The 20,917-nt window shown below is 37.3% G+C and overlaps 1 protein-coding gene across 1 annotated transcript in view; it reads right to left on the bottom strand.

Annotated features, from left to right (window-relative positions):
• The window catches only part of CHM (CHM Rab escort protein), a 198,384-nt gene that overhangs the window by 144,664 nt on the left and 32,803 nt on the right, over positions 1-20,917 (bottom strand). The gene's annotated exons all lie outside the window — the stretch shown is intronic.

Below are 20,917 nucleotides of genomic sequence, written 5' to 3'. Positions count from 1 at the left end.
ATTTTTGCTTCTCTGTATCCTTCTCTAATGAAATAAAAATCTATAAAAGGTCTTTTTTAAACAAAAACTAAAACCTTTAAGATGATATCTAAAATTACTCATCCATAATGCTACTGGATATCCTCTAAAAATTCTGATAGATTTCTCCTCAATCAACTCTTGGTTGGTCTCAAGAACAGTCAGTTTTTAGGCTCAAATATTTTACCAAAAATCACTGCTTGCTCTAACAGAGAAAATGGTTAAACTGAACACCTTTGAAAGTAGGTCTATTAATACAGATCACTACTTTACTTATAATCTGATAATTCTCTTGGGGATGATGCAAATTCCTACACTATCCAGATCTCTACAGAGCTTTAAAATTTAGGAAAAATTTCAGCTATACTAACAATTCTAGGTGTTGGAATCAAGGAAGCCTAGAAGCTATGATCCCTTGGATCAGAGACAACAGTGGAAGGAGAAGGTGGGTAATAGCCAGTATAGAGAAGGAGGGAAAAGAGAGGGATGTTAGAGTTTTCCCATAGCAAATTTATACTCTCCTCTCCCTTGCCTGAGAATAATACACTTCTGCCATCCCTTCCCATCCTCTAAATATATCACTCAACAAAACTATAAAATATCCTGAGTGTTGAAAAAAATAACCCTGAAGCAGTGATAAAAACCACTGTCTTTAAATTTTTTGTTGAGATATTTAGATTTCTTTTAAGCCACCATAAGGTCCTAAATGAGAAGCTCTGACTACTGGGTGAAAGCTTCAAGACCTAAATAAAATTTTTTAAGGGCTACATCAATTTATAACTAGTAAATATATATCAGAAATCTGACAATCAGGGTAGACAAAGACTTCTCAGACAGGACACAGAAAGCAATAAAAACTATCGATAGATGGGGGAATTGGGAAGATGGCAGAAGAGTAAGACACAGAGATCACCTTCCTCCCCACAGATACACCAGAAATACATCTACACATGGAACAATTTGTACAGAACACCTACTGAACGCTGGCAGAAGACCTCAGACCTCCCAAAACACAAGAAACTCCCCACGTACCTGGGTAGGGCAAAAGAAAAAAGAAAAAACTGAGACAAAAGAATAGGGACGGCACCTGCACCAGTGGGAGGGAGCTGTGAAGGAGGAAAGGTTTCCACACGCTAGGAAGCCCCTTCGGGGGCGGAGACTGCGGGTGGCGCAGGGGGAGAAGTGTCGGAGGCGCGGAGGAGAACACAGCAACAGGGGTGTGGAGGGCAAAGCGGCGAGATTCCCGCACAGAGGATCAGTGCGGACCGGCACTCACCAGTCCGAGAGGCTGGTCCGCTCGCCAACTGGGGCGGGCGGGGCTGGGGCCTGAGGCTCCAGCTTTGGTCAGAGCGCAGGGAAAGGACTGCGGTTGGCGGTGTGAACACAGCCTGCAGGGGGTTAGTGCACCTCGGCTAGCCAAGAGGAAGTCCGGGAAAAAGTCTGGACCTGCCTAAGAGGCAAGAGACCTTTTCTTCCCTCTTTGTTTCCTGATGCGCGAGGAGAGGGGATTAAGAGTGCTGCTTAAAGGAGCTAGAGTTGGGCGCGAGCTGCGACTAACAGCGCGGACCGCAGAGACGGGCATGAGAGGCTAAGGCTGCTGCTGCTGCCACCAAGAAGCCTGTGTGTGAGCACAGGTCACTCTCCACACCTCCGCTCCCGGGAACTTCTGCAGCCTGCCACTGCCAGGGGCCCGCGATCCTGGGACAACTTCCACGGGACACCACACGGCGCTCCTCCGGCTGCTGCAACATCACACCGGCCTCTGCCGCCATACGCTCGCCCCGCACTCCGTGCCCCTCCCTCCCCTCCCCGGCCTGAGTGAGCCAGAGTCCCTGAAGCAGCAGATACTTTAACCCCATCCTATCTGAGCGAAGAACAGACGCCCTCTGGCGACGTACATGCAGAGGCAGGGCCAAATCCAAAGCTGAGCCCCCGGAGCTGTACTAACGAAGAAGAAAAAGGGAAATCTCTCCCAGCAGCCTCAGAAGCAGCAGATGAAAGGTCCACAATCAACTTCACGTACCCTGCATCTGTGGAATACATGAATAAACAACGAATCATCCCAAATTGAGGAGGTGGAATTTGAGAGCAAGATTTACTATTTTTGCCCCTTTTCCTCTTTCTGTGAGTGTGTATGTGTATACTTCTGTGTGACATTTTGTCTGTATAGCTTTGCTGTCACCATTTGTCCTAGGGTTCTATCCGTCCGTTTTTTTTTTCTTTTTTAAACAAACTATCTTAATTATTTTAATAACTATTTTATTTTCTTACTTTATGCTATTTTATCCTCTTTCCTTTCTTTCTTTTCTTTCCTTCTTCCTTCCTTCCTTACTTCCTTGCTTTCTCTCTTTCTCTCTCTTTCTCCCTTTTCTTTCTTTTCCTTTTCTTTTTTTCTTTCTTTCTCTCTCTCTCTTTCTCCCCTTCCTTCCTTCCTTCCTTCCTTCCTTCCTCCCTCCCTCCCTCCCTCCTTTGTTTCCTTCTTGCCTTTTCTTTCTTTCTTTCTTTCTTTCTACATTTTCTCCCTTTTATTCTGAGACATGTGGATGAAAGGCTCTTGGTGCTGCAGACAGGAGTCAGTGCTGTGCCTCTCAGGTGGGAGAGCCAACTTCAGGACACTGGTCGACAAGAGACCTCCCAGCTCCACATAATAACAAATGGCAAAAATCTCCCACACATCTCCATCTCAACACCAGCACCCAGCTTCACTCAACGACCAGCAAGCTACAGAACTGGACACCCTATGCCAAACAACTAGCAAGACAGGAACACAACCCCACCCATTAGCAGAGAGGCTGCATAAAATCATAATAAGTCCACAGACACCCCAACACACACCACCAGACGTGGACTGCGCACAAGAAAGACAATATCCAGCCGCATCCACCAGAACACAGGTACTAGTCCCCTCCACCAGAAAGCCTACACAACCCACTGAAACATTAGCCACTGGGGACAGACACCAAAAACAACGGGAACTACGAACCTGCAGCCTGCAAAAAGGAGACCCGAAACACAGTAAGATAAGCAAAATGAGAAGACAGAAAATCACACAGCCAATGGAGGAGCAAGATAAAAACCCACCAGACCTAACAAATGAAGAGGAAATAGGCAGTCTACCTAAAAAAGAACTCAGAATAATGATAGTAAAACGACCCAAAATCTTGGAAATAGAATAGACAAAACGCCAAAAACATGTAACAAGGACCTAGAAGTAAAGATGAAACTACCAACGATGAACAACACAATAAATGAAATTAAAAATACTGTAGAAGGATTCAATAGCAGAATAACTGAGCCAGAAAAACGGATAAGTGACCCGGAAGATAAACTAGTGGAAATAACTACTGCAGGGAAGAATAAAGAAAAAACAATGAAAATAACTGAGGACAGTCTCAGAGACCTCTGGGACAACATTAAACACACCAACATTCGAATTATAGGGGTTCTAGAAGAAGAAGAGAAAAAGAAAGGGACTGAGAAAATACTTGAAGAGATTATAGTTGAAAACTTCCATAATATGGGAAAGGAAATAGTTAATCAAGTCCAGGAAGCACAGAGAGTCCCATACAGGATAAATCCAAGGAGAAACACGGCAAGACACATATTAATCAAACTGTCAAAAATTAAATACAAAGAAAACATATTAAAAGCAGCAAGGGAAAAACAACAAATAACACACAAGGGAATCCCGATAAGGTTAAGAGCTGATCTTTCAGCAGAATCTCTGCAAGCCAGAAGGGACTGACAGGACATATTTAAAGTGATGAAGGAGAAAAACCTACAACCAAGATTACTCTACCCAGCAAGGATCTCATTCTGATTTGTGGGAGAAATTAAAACCTTTACAGACAAGCTAAAGCTGAGAGAGTTCAGCAGCACAAAACCAGCTTTATAAAAATGCTAAACGACCTTCTCAAGGCAAGAAACACAAGAGAAGGAAAAGACCTACAATAACAAACCGAAAACAATTAAAATGGGAATAGGAACATACATATCGATAATTACCTTAAAGTAAATGGATTAAATGCTCCCACCAAAAGACACAGACTGGCTGAATGGATATAAAAACAAGACGCATATATATGCTGTCTACAAGAGACCCACTTCAGACCTAGAATCACATACAGACTGAAAGTGAGAGGATGGAAAAAGATATTCCATGCAAATGGAAACCAAAAGAAAGATGGAGTAGTAATTCTCATATCAGACAAAACAGACTTTAAAATAAACACTATAAGAAGAGACAAAGATACATATATAACGATCAAGGGATCGATCCAAGAAGAAGATATAACAATTGTAAATATTTATGCACCCAACATAGGAGCACCTCAATACATAACGCAAATACAAACAGCCATAAAAGGGGAAATTGAAAGTAACATATTCATAGTAGGGGACATTAACACCCCACTTTCACCCATGGACAGATCATCCAAAATGAAAATAAATAAGGAAACACAAGCTTTAAATGATACATTAAACAAGATGAACTTAATTGATATTTATAGGACATTACATCCAAAAATAAGAGAATACACATTTTTCTCAAGTGCTCATGGAACATTCTCCAGGATAGATCATATCTTGGGTCACAAATCAAGCCTTGGTAAATTTAATAAAAATGAAATTGTATCAAGTATCTTTTCTGACCACAACGCTATGAGACTAGACATCAATTACAGGAGAAGACCTGTAAAAAACACAAACACATGGAGATTAAACAATACACTACTTAATAACGAAGTGATCACTGAAGAAGTCAAAGAGGAAATAAAAAAAAAAACCTAGAAACAAATCACAATGAAGACACAACGACCCAAAACCTATGGGACGTAGCAAAAGCAGTTCTAAGAGGGAAGTTTATAGCAATACAATCCCACTTTATGAAACAGGAAACATCTCGTATAAACAACCTAAACTTGCACATAAAGCAGTTAGAGAAAAAAGAACAAAAGAACCCCAAAGATAGCAGAAGTAAAGTAATCATAAAGATCAGATCAGAAATAAATGAAAAAGAAATGAAGGAAACGATAGCAAAGATCAATAAACCTAAAAGCTGGTTCTTTGAGAAGATAAACAAAATAGATAAACCATTAGCCAGATTCATCAAGAAAAAAAGGGAGAAGACTGAAATCAATACAATTAGAAATGAAAAAGGAGAGGTAACACTGACACTGCAGAAATACAAAAGATCATGAGAGATTACTACAAGCAATTCTATGCCAATAAAACGGACAACCTGGAAGAAATGGACAAATTCGTAGAAATGCACAACCTCCAAGACTGAATCAGGAAGAAATAGAAAATATGAACAGACCAATAACAAGCACTGAAATTGAAACTGTGATTAAAAATCTTCCAACAAACAAAAGCCCAGGACCAGATCACTTCACAGGCGAATTCTATCAAACATTTAGAAAAGAGCTAACAGCTATCCTTCTCAAACTCTTCCAAAATATAGCAGAGGGAGGAACACTCCCAAACTCATTCTACAAGGCCACCATCACCCTGATACCAAAACCAGACAAGGATGTCACAAAGAAAGAAAACTACAGGCCAATATCACTGATGAACATAGATGCAAAAATCCTCAACAAAATACTAGCAAACAGAATCCAACAGCACATTAACAGGATCATACACCATGATCAAGTGGGGTTTATTCCAGGAATGCAAGGATTCTTCAATATACGCAAGTCAATCAACGTGATACACCATATTAACAAATTGAAGGAAAAAACCATGATCATCTCAATAGATGCAGAGAAAGCTTTCAACAAAATTCAACCTTCATTTATGATAAAAAAAAACCTGCAGAAAGTAGGCACAGAGGGAACTTTCCTCAACAAAATAAAGGCCATATATGACAAACCCAGCCAACATCATCCTCAATGGTGAAAAAACTGAAAGCATTTCCACTAAGATCAGGAATAAGACATGGTTGCCCACTCTTACCACTCTTATTCAACATAGTTTTGGAAGTTTCAGCCACAGCAATCAGAGAACAAAATGAAATAAAAGGAATCCAAAGCGGAAAAGAAGAAGTAAAGCTGTCACTGTTTGCAGATGACATGATACTATACACAGAGAATCCTAAAGATGCTAGCAGAAATTAATGCACAGAAATCTCTGGCATTCCTATACACTAATGATGAAAAATCTGAAAGTGAAATAAAGAAAACACTTCCATTTACCATTGCAGCCAAAAGAATAAAATATCTAGGAATAAACCTACCTAAGAAGACAAAAGACCTGTATGCAGAAAATTATAAGACACTGATGAAAGAAATTAAAGATGATACAAATAGATGGAGAGATATACCATGTTCTTGGATTGGAAGAATCAACACTGTGAAAACGACTCTACTACCCAAAGCAATCCACAGATTCAATGCAATCCCTATCAAACTACCACTGGCATTTTTCACAGAATTAGAACAAAAAATTTCACAATTTGTATGGAAACACGAAAGACTCCGAATAGTCAAAGCAATCTTGAGAACGAAAAATGGAGCCGGAGGAATCAGGCTCCCTGAGTTCAGACTATACTACAAAGCTACAGTAATCAAGACAGTATGGTACTGGCACAAAAACAGAAATATAGATCAATGGAACAGGATAGAAAGCCCAGAGATAAACCCACACACATATGGTCACCTCATCTTTGATAAAGGAGGCAAGAATATACAGCAGAGAAAAGACAGCCTCTTCAATAAGTGGTGCCGGGAAAACTGGACAGCTATGTGTGTAAGAATGAAATTAGAACACTCCGTAACACCATACACAAAAATAAGCTCAAAATGGATTAGAGACCTAAATGTAAGGCCAGAAACTATCAAACTCTTCGAGGAAAACATAGGCAGAACACTATGACATAAATCACAGCAAGATCCTTTTTGACCCACCTCCCAGAGAAACGGAAACAAAACCAAAAATAAACAAATGGGACCTAATGAAACTCAAAGCTTTTGCACAGCAAAGGAAACCATAAACAAGACCAAAAGAAAACCCTCAGAATGGGAGAAAATATTTGCAAATGAAGCAACTGAAAAAGGATTAATCTCCAAAATTTACAAGCAGTTCATGCAGCTCAATAACAAAAAAACAAACAACCCAATCCAAAAATGGGCAGAAGACCTAAATAGACATTTCTCCAAAGAAGATATACAGACTGCCAACAAACACATGAAAGAATGCTCAACATCATTAATCATTAGAGAAATGCAAATCAAAAATACAATGAGATGTCATCTCACACCAGTCAGAATGGCCATCATCAAAAAATCTAGAAACAATAAATGCTGGAGAGGGTGTGGAGAAAAGTGAACACTCTTGCACTGCTGGTGGGAATGTGAATTGGTACAGCCACTATGGAGAACAGTACGGAGGTTCCTTAAAAAACTACAAATAGAACTACCATACGACCCAGCAATCCCACTATTGGGCATATACCCTGACAAAACCATAATTCAAAAAGAGTCATGTACCAAAATGTTCATTGCAGCTGTATTTACAATAGCCCAGAGATGGAAACAACCTAAGTGCCCATCATCGGATGAATGGATAAAGAAGATGTGGCACATATATACAATGGAATATTACTCAGCCATAAAAAGAAACGAAATTGAGCTCTTTGTAATGAGGTGGATGGACCTAGTGTCTGTCATACAGAGTGAAGTAAGTCAGAAAGAGAAAGACAAATACCGTATGCTAACACATATATATAGAATTTAGGAAAAAGAAATGTCATTAAGAACCTAGGGGTAAGACAGGAATAAAGACACAGACTTACTAGAGAATGGACTTGAGGATATGGGGAGGGGGAAGAGTAAGCTGTGAAAAAGCGAGAGAGAGGCATGGACATATACACTACCAAATGTAAAATAGATAGCTAGTGGGAAGCAGCCGTATAGCACAAGGAGATCAGCTTGGTGCTTTGTGACCACCTAGAGGGGTGGGATAGGGAGGGTGGGAGGGAGGGAGATGCAAGAGGGATGAGAGATGGGAACATATATATATGTATAACTGATTCACCTTGTTATAAAGCAGAAACTAGCACACCGTTGTAAAGCAATTATACTCCAATAAAGATGTAAATTAATTAGTTAATTGACTGATTAAATTTAAAAAAGAACAATGTACATACCTTAACTGAACAGTATTTTATTGCTAAACACTGCTAATCATCATTTGAGCTTTCAGCATGTCACAATCTTTTGGCTGTCATAACATCAAAGATCACTGATCACAGATCACCGTAACAAATACAGTAATGATGAAAAAGTTTGAAATATTGTGAGAATTGCCAAAATGTGACACAGAGACACCAAGTGAGCCAATGCTGTTGGAAAAATGGCACCAATGGGCTTGCTTGACACAGGGTTGTCACACACCTTCAGTTTGTAAAAAACACAGTACCTGTGAAAGCGAAGTGCAATAAAACAAGGTCTGCCTGTAGTATTTTAGACAGCATGAGATTTACAGCAAGAAAAACCTTAAGCCTCCATGCACTCTTGCCAGCTTTTTGATCTTGGCCAGTTACTCTACAGAGCTTGGAATACTGCCTGGGGTGTAGGAAGTACTGTGCAGTGTTAGCTATTAATGTCATTATTTCCAAGTAATAGTATTTATTGGATCAATTACTCCTGGGAAATGCCACACTCTAGAATGGCATTCAAGGACCTCTGGAAAAAAAAAAAACTATCGATAAACTAGAATTCATCAAAATGAAAAACCTTTCCACAAAATACGTCATTTTAAAAAATGAATGGGCTAGGCAAAGTAGGAGAAATATTCACAAAACATATCTGACAAAGGACTGGTATCCAAGATATAAAGAACTCTTTCAACTTAAAAATAAGACAAATATGCAAATTTTAAAGTGGGCAAAGGGTTTGAACAGACATTTCACAAAGGAAGATAGATGTGGTTAATGAACATACGAAAAGGTGCTCAACATCATTAGTCATTGGGTAAATATACATTAAAATAAGCATTAAAAATGAACATGAGATACCGCTACACATACACCAGAATAGTTAAAATGAAAAAGACTTACAAGACCAGGTGTTGGTGTGGATGGCCAGAATGCTCACACATTTTGGTGGGAATAAAAAATGATACAAATACTTTGGAAAACTGTCAGGCAGTTTCTTACAAAACTAAACATATACCAACCCTGTGACCCAGTAATTCCATTCCTAGGTATTTACACACAAGGAAAGCATATGTTCACAAAAGAGCTGTACAAGTTTTTTCATAGCATCTTTATTCATCAATAGCTCCAAACTGGTAATGATTCAAATATCCATCAATAGGAGACTACATAAATAAGCTGTGGTATATCCATATGATGGATACTATTCACTAATGAAAAGGAATAAACTACTGATACAAATATAACAACGTCAATGAATTTCAAAAAACGTTATGCTAAGTGAAAGAAGCTTTGTTCCAAAAGAGTGCACTCTCCATGATTCCTTTTATATGAAGCTCCGGAACAAGCTAAATTAATTGATCTGTGGTGAAAAACATCCTAAGAATGGTTGCCTTTGAGGGTGGGAATGAGGGCAGGAATTGACTTTGAAGGGGCGTGAGGAAACTTTCTGGAGCGATGGCAATGTTCTTTATCTTGATAAGGTTCTTAGTTACACAAGTGTATGCATTTGCTAAAACTTATTAAGTGGTACACTTAAGATCTGTGCATTTGCTTGCAATTTTATCTCAAAAAAAAGAACCATAAATAACTAGTTAATGATATGCATGAAGTGTTCCAGACTGAAGGTACTGGACATGTACAACTTACTCTGAAATGCATAAAACAGTAAGATGGAATGACAGATGGATAGAAAAATCAGTAAATGTATAATTATATAATAAAGCAAATACAGCAAAATGTTAGTGGTAGAATCTAGGTAGGGGAAACACAGCTGTTCACAGTGCAATTTTCTCAACTTTTCTGTGTATGTTTGAAAATTATCATAATAAAATTTTAGAAAAACAAAAGTAATCTAACGTGAGTTTTCAAACACTGACCACAATGTGCCAATTTCCAAGATATTTTCTGCTATTATTAAAAGTCTTAAAAAGCTCTAAGAAGGGCCATCTTTCTGTTTCTTTCCATTATTAAATGACCTGAGGTCAGTTCATGGTCAAATTCTATTTTTCTCCCCTATACTTGGTCATATGGTTTTTGACAGAGCTAACTGGTTCTAGTATTTTTCCATGCAGCTCCTATTTTCAACTTTTCCTGTTGATGTGCTCTTAACATCAGCATCTGGTGATCTCATCCAATTATGTATGTAAAAGGTGAAACATGGTTTTCATTACTGTGGTCTTTCTGACAAAAGAGGGTAACATAATTATTAATAAACTCACTATAAAACCAAAGCAGATTTTGACTAAATTCATTTTGGTATTTGCATGGTTCTAAATATTGTTTACAATACCCTAAAGAAAAAGCCAAAGAATTTAGGTGTCAAAATCATGACAAAAAGAAAAATAAAAAATCAATACAACATTGTAATATGCTCTCTAGAACATTATTGCAAATATTTTCTTAAATTTTATCTTTAAAGATATAGCTTCAGAATTCTGACATTCAAATTCAATTATAAAATACTATTTCTACAGTCCTTAAAACTGTTTCTGTAATGAATAACAAGGCTAAGTTACTGGTTTTGTTTTTAAAACCATAGATACAATTTATTTTAAGGACAAAGTGAGAACTTCCTGACTGAGGAAAAAGGGGAATGGAACATTTTCTGCCAATTTTGTGTCACATCTGTCTCTGTACATCAAGTAAAGGAAAAAGTAGTTTATGATGAAGGACGACGTTTATCTCTATTGCCAGGAACACTATTTTATATGATGAAAAAGACTTCCTTAAAACTAGAGTTTATCTGTGAAACTAGAGAGTGAGTATTCACAGTATTTAAACAGCAAACATAAAACTATTATCTAAAGCCCTCTCAAGTTTCATGATGGAAAAGTGACCTATAATTTTCAGCTAGAACAGTAAAAATCACAAACAGACATTTTTATTTTCAAAGGCAGAAAAGCCCAGTTATCACAATACTGAGGTACAGCTTTGCATTGTGTGAAATATTGACTTTACAATTGTAGAAAACATGGTTTTAATCTTTCTAAAGTTTCATAAAGCTTACTCAAAGTACCACCTACGTTTTTCCAGACACACAAAGGAAATGAGTTACACAACTGTCTTCATTAACACCAACCAGTAAAACAGAAAAAATAGTATAAAAGAGTAACAAGAGATTTCTCGTCGTTTACAGTGTTTAACGTTAAAGCAACATCACTTTGCTTAATGTCTACTAACAGAAAAGAAATACATTACAGGTAGACATAAAGAAAGTTGAACTGTAAGAGAAGGCAGAGGATTAAACCTATTAATTAGAGCCTATTAATTAAATCCTAACAATTTTCTTTTCTATTGTGCATCATAATTACAAATCAGTATTGAATATTTAGCAACAGCCATAGTTACATGATGCTAAACTACATCCTGTATTGGGAAATGGCTTCTGTAAACAAGGACAAGAACATAGAGCTACTGACATTCAGGCACATTCATCTGGGAACCATTTTAATTATTAGGAAACTGAGGAGTTGGAAATGTTTTCAGGAAGGTAGCAGATGGAGGGCAAACCTGCGCAACAGAAAAGAGAAGCAGCTTAGCCTAAACTCTAGATGCCCCTATTCTATATTCACTGCTCCTAAATTCCTTTTCCTAGGATAGTAGTAATACCACCTTCCACTGACAGCATCTTTCATTTTCAAAATCGTTTTCACAACTATTTTCTCATGGATTCTCCCAACAATCTTGTGAGGCAGATAAGGCTGTTATTTTACAGATGAAGACACTGAAAACAGTCTATGTAGAGATTAAGTCAGTTCAGGGCCACACAGCTACAACTGGCAGGACTGCCACTGAAACTTAGCTTTCCAAACCCTAATCCTGTCCACTGCAACATAAACAATCCCAAACATCTAAGCTGGCTAGCAACATTTAGACCATAGGATATTGTAATGGTTGCTGTGGTTTAATGAAGCCAAACACTTAGATGTCAAATAGCACCTGGACCCAATTACTAAATTCACCTTTTCCAAACTGTATCCCATCAATAACATGGGCTGTTAACAGGGATTCCAAGAAAAAAGTTACAATGACAAAATAAATTTGGAACATGCTATGTTTAAAAGAGTAAAACCACCAGAAAATGGTTTATTTATGGCAGACCTTCTCAGCACCATTAAATATGTTAATGTCTGTTCTCTCCAAGAAGGAATAAATTCAGTTAACCAATGAGCATTTTTTTTTTGAAATAGCATTTGGTTCAACAACGTATTTTGAGAAATGCTGGCTTAATTCATGTTAAGGGGAAGAAGAAAAATAGGTACTATATATGTTGAGCTTGTCATTTTCCATTCACTATCTCATTTAATCTTGACAAGAATCCTGAGAGATCGGTGCTATAATTATCCCCATTTTAAAATTAGAAGAAAAAAGAAAAAAACCAACCATGAAGTTGAGTATCTTGTTTTAACTCACTCAGCTAGGAAATGGCAGAGCCGGCCCTTAATTAAGCCCAGGACATATCAGGCCCCCAAGCCTATGCTCTTTCCACTATATGAAACACTGCCTGCTATAATCTACAAGACTGGAATACTTAAAATTATAAACATAAGCACATAATACAAATCTTGGAATCTGACTTACTATGAGTAAAGGCAATGGGATCTATTGATATTTACAGACATTAGATGGGATGAAGTCTAATTTTTGTTTTGTTTCTCCAACTCATCTGGATAATGAAAATGGAATAATAACTTCATGACTACATCTACTCTAATGCCAAACCTGGAGGGACTATTCATTTCTAGGACCTAAATTACAATCAATTTTATTACATATCTCATATTTAATGTGCACAAATATCTTTCTGTATATGATAGGAGTAGGAAAATAATAGTGTGGCATGTCTACTTGTATCAATTTGCCAGCTATACACCATGCACACTGAAAGAGGCTCTATTCTATTTAAATTTGGTTGTAGTATTACAAAGAACCATGACATGTTTCTGTCTTCCTTGTTGACAAATAACAGAACAACTTAGGGAATATAATAGAGTTACCCCCTACACAAATTCTCATTTACTAAAAGCCCCATATACTTGATACACAAGAAAGTCAAGCTCCTTTCACCATACCCTCATTCTAAGATCAAGGAAGGTCAGCCTCCTTGGTAGAGTACGCAGATGCAGTTCTAATATTAGAGAGGAAGACCAAACCCTTACTTGGTTTTTAGAATCCTATAAAGCTATAGGAAGCTGCTTTGGCAATCAGTTCAGTCCGCCAGAACGAAATGGCAGGCTGTGTTCCCAGTCATTAGGGCTGGAGAAGAGACCTTCCTATCTTTAGAGTTATTAGTCATTCCACACTAGTCCACCCATTCAAATCCATTTTTAGACAGGTAGACGAGTGGGTAATGTACAAAGGCTGCCCTCAATTCTTGTCTTCCTCTATGATCTCATCTATTCCTACTGACTCAATCATCACTTCTCTACCAATGACTCACAAATTGCCATCTCCAATCTGGGCCCTCTGGGGAGAGCTCCAGACTCATAGCTATTGATATTTCTGTACTGAAAATACATATCATGAGTCATTAGCTTACTGGACATCTCCCTCCACTAAATATCCCAGATTAATTTTAAGCTCTACAGGTCCAAAAGGCAAATTTATTAACTGTCCCCCACCCAAAATTTGGTTTTCCTCTTGGTTTCCCCATTTCAATAAATGCCAACACGATTCTCACAGCTGCCAATGCTAGAAAATCTTGAACTCACTCATCATCCCTTCCTCATTTGTCAATTCTAGTTAATTCCTCAAACCCCTTCTATCTTTGGATCCTTACCACTGCTGCCTTATTTCAGGCCCTCTCTCTTATCCCATTTTTTTTTTCATTAGCCTCCTCAAAGGTTTCCCTGCCTCTAGTTTCTTCCCTTCCAACCCAACCTTCACATTACTGCCATTGTGATCAGGTCTTGGCAGAACACATTATGTCATTCCCTGGCATTAAGATGTTTAATGGTTTACTAATGCCTCTAGAGTAGAGTCCAAAATCCTTGGCATCGCTCTAAGAACCTTCAAAACTTACTTCCAACTTACTGTCCAGCTTTATCTCTAGACATCACTCTTCTCTGCCATGCATCCAATGCATTAGCCACAACCACAGTTAACACTGCCTGAGTGAGTCAAGTGCCTGCATGTCTCTCTGCTTTTATTAATGCTATATCCTATACCCAAGGTTATTCCATCACAAAACTAATGGTGGAACTAGTCAAACCAGTCGGAACTACTCAAAACCAGTATCATTTTCCCTGTGAAGGCTTCAGCTCTCCAATATATAAATAAAACTGATCTTTGTGCTTCTAGAGCTCTGCACATACTTCTGTAAGAGCTGTCATACTGTCTTTTTTTTTTTTTGCGGTACACGGGCCTCTCACCGCTGTGGCCTCTCCCGTTGCGGAGCACAGGCTCCGGACGCGCAGGCTCAGCGGCCATGGCCCATAGGCCCAGCCGCTCCGCGGCACGCGGGATCTTCCCGGACCGGGGCACGAACCCGCGTTCCCTGCATCGGCAGGCGGACTCTCAACCACTGCGCCACCAGGGAAGCCCCATACTGTCTTTTTTAATGTGAAAAAAGAAATTCACATTTATTTACAGGTATAACAATTCATGCATTGATAGAGAGGTAGTAATATGATTGCTTTACTGTAGCCCAGTATAACCGATATGATTGCTTCATGGTAGCCTAGCCTATACACTAATGAATGAATCATTATACAATTTTTATATTGTCTTGTAATTAGACTGCATGAGTGTTTCCTCTGACTAGGCCAGGAGAAACTTAAGGGCAATAACAGCAGTTTGGTCATCTTGGAACCCTTAATGCATGGTCATAATTGTTAACTAAGAGGAGTAAATGCATGGCTATTAATCAAGGCTTCAGGATCATATGGACCTGGGTTCAAACCCCAGCTGTGCCTCTTACTAGCTGTGTGACCTCAGCCAATAACCTTACAGTTACTCTTTAAAAGCCTCGATTTATCTTAAATATAGGAATGAAAGCACTTAAAGCAGTGCCTAGCACATAGTAAGTTATCATTCTCCCCCTCCCATGCCAAGTGTAGACACAGAACACACCCACAGGAGTCTCCAGTGCCCTTTCCATTGACAATTACCAGAGTCCAGTGCCAGCCAGGCATAGCTAGGTTCACTGACAACCCTGAGAAGGAAGAAGAGAGAGAGACAAGAATGGGGACTGCTGAGAGAACAACAGAGCTGACAAGTCAAAGGATTGAAGATTGTTGACCCCCTCTCCCTTTTTCCCTATCCTCTACTTCATAGTCACAGCTCCTAAAATTTACCCTTGCTTTGCCATGGAAAGGCAAATCAAACTCTAGTTTCATTAATGGGGAAAAAAAGAGAAATCAGAGTGATAAGAAAAAGCTTTAAGCTTGATTGCTGTCGATCACTCTGCTTCCAGCTGTCAAGCTGATTAATAGTCTTCAAAGCTCCAAGGAGCTGGTAAGAACAGTTGCCGTTTCAAAGTAAAAACAAAACCCACAAAACCCTCCTTTTCGAAGGAGAAGGAGGGTGAATGATAAAGAAATTGCTCAAGAGGAAGAAGGTTGGGGGGGCAAGGAGCGGTAGTGAAAAATGCATATGTACATTCAATTATCTTTGCCTGTAGTTTTCTGGTCTGTGTGAAAGCTATCCTCATTCAAACCCACTGAATAAAACAAGTAAAAGTTAGTAATATCTAGAGAGATGCTGATATATCATGATTTCTGCAAAGAGCTATCTCAATCAATCTAGCCTCTGTTTGAGCTCTATAGGAAAAAAAGCCTCCTTATGCAAGAATTGTCATTTGCAAATGAAGCTCCTGTCATACAGATTTCAGTGAACTAAAGATAAAATGACATTTCTGTCTCAAAACCATAAAAATTCACAAGTTGCTTCCAAGGATTTTTTTTCCCCCACACTGCCCTCCAAAATAAAGACTGAACATATTCCCAGTGATTCCAAAGTAAAAGCCTTTTAGTGAACCTGGTACATATGACTGTCAGACCTTGCTGGCCACACCTCAATTTTTTACATGTATCCCACTGGTCCCTCACAGGGACTCTTCAAGGTAGGTGGTACGCTACGCCAATTTTACAGTTGAAGAAAACAACATAAGTCACATAACTAATCAGTGACAGAGTAACAGCCTGAATTGGGTCTCTTGATCATCAAACCCAGGATTTGTTTGTCTTCCAACCCTACAGCTTATCTTAGTGAAAGAGCATAGGCGTTGCAGTCTAATGGACCTGGCTTTAAATCCTGGTTCGTCCCCTTAATAGAAATGTGACATTGGACAAGTTATTTCAATTCTCTGAGTTTGTTTCCTCATCTGCAGAAGGAGAGAATTTATACTTCTTTTAGAGAAATATAATAAAAATTAAATAGCTTAATATTTGTAAAGTACCTAACACAGTACTGAGCAAATATTCAGTAAATGGTAGCTATTATTATTACATCACGTTGTTTGTAACAGCATACACCATCCTGAATACTAGATTATGTTAAGCAACTGAAAACTACTTTCATTCATAAATTAGTGCCACAGACCTCAGGAAATGTCTTTAACATGGGGGAACAGAGAAAGGGAAAAGCTAGGGTAACACTTCCTTCTTTGATGTATTTTTCTCATCCTTACAGGAGACACAGCGAGGTTTTCTTCCTTTCATCTAGGTAACAGAAGGTAAAAAAAAAAATTTTCTTCTAAGTGAGGTTACATTTCTTTTACTTCCCTATCCTTTTATGGTAGCCTTAAATCTAAAACCTTTCAAATACTTATCTTTGAGCTACCTTATTGACATATGTGCAAGTATTCCAGTATAAGAGAAACAGCCATGTTGTTTTATTTTTGCATTAAAAAAAACATAAACAGACCTGAATTTTCACAAACTAAAACCACTAAAAAGAAACTTTACAATAGGATTAGCTGTTGAATCAATACTGGTTCCTTTTTTTAGGAGCCAATCATCATTGAACATCTGAACAGATTATTTTTGTTCTTTCACTGCAGAAGCAAGGCATCAGACTGAAATTTTTCACACAATTCCACGTATTAATTTCCAGGGCAGAAAAACATCATAAAATTCATTTGACACACAACTGCAGATGCAATTTCTGAGGTGACTCAATGAGGTAGAGTATTAAGCCACACAAAAATAATGCCTCTAATAAGAAATCACTTTAACTCTTTCTATAAAAGGAAAATGATGCTAGTTCTCAAAGATCCTTATAGTCCCATATCCATGGTGAGAAGTCAATAAGAAGTTATTGTAACCACTCCCATTCAAGCCACCCTCCTACCACCAAATCTAAATAATACTCCCATTACTCTCTTAGAGCACTACCCTTTTTTCCTTCATAAGCACAATTTATAATATAAAATTTAAGCATGTTTAATGTCTATTTCCCCCTACTAGGGTCCAAGGTCATCATGAGGGCAGGAGTCATGATCTGTTTTGTTGTTCACCTCTCAATACTCGGGGACTAGCAATACCCATAATCTCATCTGGTTTTACAACTGGTTTCTAATCATAATGTATACATTTCTTGAGAAGTGAGAATTCTTGGCAAATTTTAGTGTCTCCCACCTCAGTGCCAAAACATAAAGATGAAAAATGATATAGAGGAAAAGGGGATGTCAAAATAATGTCAAATCAATGGTGGAGAAACAGTGAACCCAGAAAGTGTCCTTTGAAATCCTGGTCAACCATAGCTCTACAACTCTCAAGAAACTTACTGGGATGAATTTTCCTAATACAATCCTATATGATCTCATCTAGTTTTGATCAACTATTTATCTGTGTAAAAAATTGTTTTTTCCACTATTAGTACCATAACATAATATTACTAAATAATATCCTTAAATGTGAAAAGAATGTGCAAACAGACATGATGATGAGACACCGTTATGGCATATTTTCACCTCATCAATTCAATTCATTTTATCCTTTCACTCATGTATTCATCCATTCTCATAAAACTATCTTTAATTCCACCAGACAGAATACACCACACCAACAGTGGTCTCTCGGGAGTGGTATGTGGGCAGAATGACATGTATATTTTTATGTATATGTGCATGTAATATACAGACATATACATTGCTTCAATTTTTATGATGAACATATGAATATTTTTGATTAAAGGCAAAAAGTTTTTTCAAACAAAAACAGAAAACAAACCAGAGACAAAATAATTGTTTACTTCTCTTTATCACAATTCCTAAATAATTCTTAACTAGACACAGTTGCTAAATAGAAAACAAAAATGTTGTTTGTCAGACCAAAGAGAAATCTAGCCCAGAAACTGATAGACATGTAATGGTGACATCAGTTCCTAACCCCACAAGATAATACTATTTAGATTAATATCCTTCTTTGGTCAAACTATTAAAGTATAACAATGTTTTCAACTTTTAGAAATAATAATATGGTTATTACATAAGACTAAAACATCAACAGCTGTATCTGTGACTTTCATTTGGGTTGACATCATAAATCCACTAAATACTTAACAGAATCGGATGTAAAGACTTCAAACACTGAATACTCGTTTTTAAAAAAGACTCTAAGAAATCATGAATTTGGATTAATTCAGTGAGGTAACATCATCATTTTCCATTTATTTAGTTTATTTTCTCTTTGAAGCAGTTACAGTAGAAAGTAAAGACTTATAGGAAACAAAATAAAACTAAACAATGACATATATGATTAGAAGAAAAGACTGATTGAGGATGTGCAGATGAACAATTATTGGTAGAAGTAGATTCTGTTCAAGTGTAAACTTTTGGTCCTATTGCACCTCCCTCCAGCAACTTCAAGATTAAAGTAAATGCCAATCTCTACATTCTGAATTGCTAATTGCTTTTCTAAATCACAGCACCTATTCTCGAACTTTCACATGTCAACAGCTCATTAATATCTAGTGTAAATGTAGTTCTCTAAAAAGAACCACAGATTTTACATTTATTTAGAAAGATAACTGGCACACAAAAATAGAGCTCCTTCAATTACAATTTGGCAGAAGTTAACTTTAATTTAAAATCTGCCTGTGAATTTTATGACAACACAGCAATGAAATGACTATTTTAAATGAGATTAGCTGCTGTTGATAGTGATAATGCTTGGATAGTGCTTATAAATCAACAGAGGTTGTACTTAGGATTTTATAATGAGTCATTTCAGAACCATCAACTATCATCACTTAAATGGTATATAAATGTAAACAGTGTCAGGAGGTTAAAGTACTAAGTTGATCTTCACAAAATCATGAATGTAATCCATACACATAAAAAAACTCAAAGTACACTTTTGTCTGCTGTTATTCCTATAGCTTTTGTCTCAGTTAATATTTAATGTTTTAATGTAAGAAAGACTTTAACCAAGATTAGAAAAACAATACCACTCAACAGTTCATCAGGATGAAATAATCAGTTCAGGTCACTATTCTGCTGGCTAACTATATAAATCTTCCTGCAAAAAAAAGAGAGAATTTTACCTAATTCCTTATCATAACACTTAAGCTTATTGAGGCACAGCAGTTACACAATCTCATTAAAGTCACTGACTTTGTGAATTTTTAAATTAAAGAAAAAGATCATAAGGTGATTTTACAAATATACAAATGTGGTAAAAATTTGGGAAAATACCCTTTTTCCCAAAATATTAGAAATTTATAAATAAAAGCCATATGTATATGGATGTCCACATTTTGCTTATAACAGGAAACTGGAAACAGCCTCAAATACAGCAGTAGAGAATTGGTTAAATAAATTGCAGTGTGTTTGTATGAATAAAATAATATATAGCCCATTACAATTAATTGGAAAATCACATTTTTGGCAAGTTAAAATGTTGTTTAAGTATAAAACAAAAAAAAGTACATCTTCCCAGGAATGCAAGAATTTTTCAATATCCATAAATCAATCAATGTGATACACCACATTAACAAATTGAAGAATAAAAACCATATGACCATCTCAATAGATGCAGAAAAAAACTTTTGACAAAATTCAACATCCATGTATGATAAAAACTCTCCAGAAAGTGGGCATGCAGGGAACATACCTCCATGTAATAAAGGCTATATATGACAAACCCACAGCTAAAATCCATACTCAATGGCGAAAAGCTGAAAGCACTTCCTGTAAGATCAGGAACAAGGCAAGGATGCCTACTCTCACCAAACTTATTCAACATAGTATTGGAAGTCCTAACCACAGTAATCAGACAAGAAAAAGAAATAAAAGGAGCCCAAACTGGAAACGAAATAAAACTGTCACTGTTTGCAGATGACACATACTATACATAGATAATCCTAAAGACGCCACAAGAAAACTACTAGAGCTCAATGAATTCAGTAAAGTTGAAGAATACAAAATTAATGAACAGAAATCTGTTGTATTTCTATACACTAACAATGAACTATCAGAAAGAGAAAGTAAAAAAAAAAACACCCCATTTACCATCGCATCAAAAAGAATAAAATACCTAGGAATAAACCTACCTAAGGAGGTAAAAGACCCATACTCAGAAAACTATAAGATACTGATGAAAGAAATTGAAGAGGATACAAACAGATGGAAAGATATACTGTCCTCTTGGATTGGAAGAAGTAAAATTGTTAAAATGACCATACTACCCAAGGAAATCTAAAGAGTCAATGCAATCTGTATCAGAATACCAATGGCATTTTCCACAGAACCTGAACAAATAATTCAAAAACTTTATGGAAACACAAAAGACCCTG

Source organism: Globicephala melas, chromosome X (assembly GCF_963455315.2).
Source record: "Globicephala melas chromosome X, mGloMel1.2, whole genome shotgun sequence".
NCBI classification, from domain to species: Eukaryota; Metazoa; Chordata; class Mammalia; order Artiodactyla; family Delphinidae; genus Globicephala; species Globicephala melas.
The sequence above is the reverse complement of the archived record's forward strand: the minus strand, read 5'-3'. Positions and strand labels throughout refer to the sequence as shown.